Source organism: Osmia lignaria, unplaced genomic scaffold (genome assembly GCF_051020975.1).
Source record: "Osmia lignaria lignaria isolate PbOS001 unplaced genomic scaffold, iyOsmLign1 scaffold0006, whole genome shotgun sequence".
Lineage (NCBI taxonomy): Eukaryota > Metazoa > Arthropoda > Insecta > Hymenoptera > Megachilidae > Osmia > Osmia lignaria.
In genome coordinates this window covers 23,490,001-23,492,500 of record NW_027478163.1, presented here as the reverse complement: position 1 = coordinate 23,492,500, position 2,500 = coordinate 23,490,001, and the positions used below count along the sequence as shown (strand labels likewise).

General features: G+C 47.0%; 1 pseudogene; it reads left to right on the top strand.

The window, feature by feature from the left end:
* The first annotated feature begins 1,263 nt into the window (after positions 1–1,263).
* LOC143306323 (large subunit ribosomal RNA) overlaps positions 1,264–2,500 on the top strand; it is a 5,378-nt pseudogene continuing 4,141 nt past the window's right edge.

Below are 2,500 nucleotides of genomic sequence, written 5' to 3'. Positions count from 1 at the left end.
ACGAAAGGTGTGTCAAAAATAAACGAAAGAAGCTCTCCTATAAATTTAGAAAAAGCAAACGAGTGAAATGTTTGAGATGATAATTTGCTGAAATGCAAGCTCGAATAGCCCCAGGGTTTCGAATGATTCCCCGCGCTTTATACATCTCTCTGTTTACAAACGGTGTATAAATGAAAGATCGCTTCAGATGGGTCGTCGCTGTTTGACGCGCGATGCTGTTCCTTTTTTTTTGTCTGTCTGTGCGTTTAGCTTCGCTAAACAAGTTAAATGGTTAAAAAGCGTCGAAAAAGCGAATACACACGCGACAAGACAAATCTAACGAGTAAAGGAACGCTCCGCTCCAAGATAAAAATGGTTGTTTACAATCAATACAGCGTTTCGGTACCCCTGATCGTAGTCTAAAACTGTGTAACAAAAGAGAGGAAAGCGAATGGTGAAGGAACTTCGAAGCCTCCGTGGCGTGGCTAGAACTTGTGATAAAAGTATGTTTGCAGCAATTATGCATGCTCCCGTTAAAACAGCATTTCAATGTCTCGCATGGCTTAAAGCTCTAGGAGGCTTCAACATTTAGAATACATACGGACTACTTCGTTTGTTAAAGATAAGCGAAGACCGCGCGACCATCGCTCGGTCGTCCAGTCCTCGAAAGTTTTGTTGCGTTCCAAAGAAGAGACAAATGGGGTTTACCCTTGCGCTAAGGGGAGAAGAAGAGAAAAGCAGTTGTTAAATCTAAGAGGTGTGTGGAGTACATCGCGTGTTGGTTAAAATTGTTAAATGAAGTATACGCGAAATGTTCTCTCGCTCTTGCTTTTCCTCTTGCTTCCGTGGCGCTCGAAAAGAAGGGATGATAAATAAAGAAACCTATTCGAAATCTCTTGTGGAACAAAAAATAATACGGACGGACGTTAAAATTGAACCGAGACGAAATGGATCGTCTTGCGAGTTGTCTTCGCTTTGAAATTGTTAAAAATTGATAAAAGCAATACGACGAAGCTGCAGTCCGCAAAATGTTTGAAGCAAAAAGGAAATAACACGAAAATTATGGGAACGTCGTGTCTCAACTTTTTTTTCCCTCTTGTGCTCGTTTCATCGAACGATAAATACAAACATTTTGAAACGAGAGAGGAGGAAAAATTGAATATGCGAAAGGTTGATTCACGCACAGTTTCTCTACGTGTTTGCTTTTTTGCTTCTTTTCGTTTATTTTTTTTTTTTTTGCATCGAGCATCATTATTCACCTTTCGATGAAACCAAAGAAATTGACGACCTCAGAGTAGGCGAGATTACCCGCTGAATTTAAGCATATTATTAAGCGGAGGAAAAGAAACTAACTAGGATTTCCTTAGTAGCGGCGAGCGAACAGGAATGAGCCCAGCACTGAATCCCGCGGTACCGCCGCTGGGAAATGTAGTGTTCAGGAGGATCCGTTTATCCCGAGACATCGAATTGCGTCCAAGTCCATCTTGAATGGGGCCATTTACCCATAGAGGGTGCCAGGCCCGTAGTGACCGGTACGCGTTTCGGGAGGATCTCTCCTTAGAGTCGGGTTGCTTGAGAGTGCAGCCCTAAGTGGGTGGTAAACTCCATCTAAGGCTAAATACGACCACGAGACCGATAGCGAACAAGTACCGTGAGGGAAAGTTGAAAAGAACTTTGAAGAGAGAGTTCAAGAGTACGTGAAACCGTTCAGGGGTAAACCTGAGAAACCCAAAAGATCGAATGGGGAGATTCATCGTCAACAACGCTGGCTCCCGTTGGTGCGCGATGCCCCGGATGGACCTTCGGGTTCCATTAGCGAGGGCACACCACCTTCGGCGAATGTTCCGGCGAGGTAGTCGTGCACTTCTCCCCTAGTAGAACGTCGCGACCCGTTGCGTGTCGGTCTACGGTCCGAGGCGGAGCCTGTCCGTCACCTTAACGGTGTTCGTGACAGACCCTCGGTTGCCTGGCCGACTGCGCGACGGTACTCAGACGGTATCAGGCCGCAACCAATCCATTTTCGAATGTGTGTGCGTCAGGACCGCCGCAAGCTAGGTTCAGTTATAATTACCCGGATGTACGGACTATGCGCCGTCCCCGGGTCTGGCCAGCTGTTAGCAGGAGGAGTCCTTGGACTGGCCAAGCTTTGAATTACCGGTCGGCGACGCTATTGCTTTGGGTACTCTCAGGACCCGTCTTGAAACACGGACCAAGGAGTCTAACATGTGCGCAAGTCATTGGGATATAAATAAACCTAAAGGCGAAATGAAAGTGAATGTCGTCCTCTGCGTCGACCTAGGGAGGATGGGCCTCGTTACGATTAGGCCTCGCACTCCCGGGGCGTCTCGTTCTCATTGCGAGAAGAGGCGCACCTAGAGCGTACACGTTGGGACCCGAAAGATGGTGAACTATGCCTGGTCAGGACGAAGTCAGGGGAAACCCTGATGGAGGTCCGTAGCGATTCTGACGTGCAAATCGATCGTCGGAACTGGGTATAGGGGCGAAAGACTAATCGAACCAT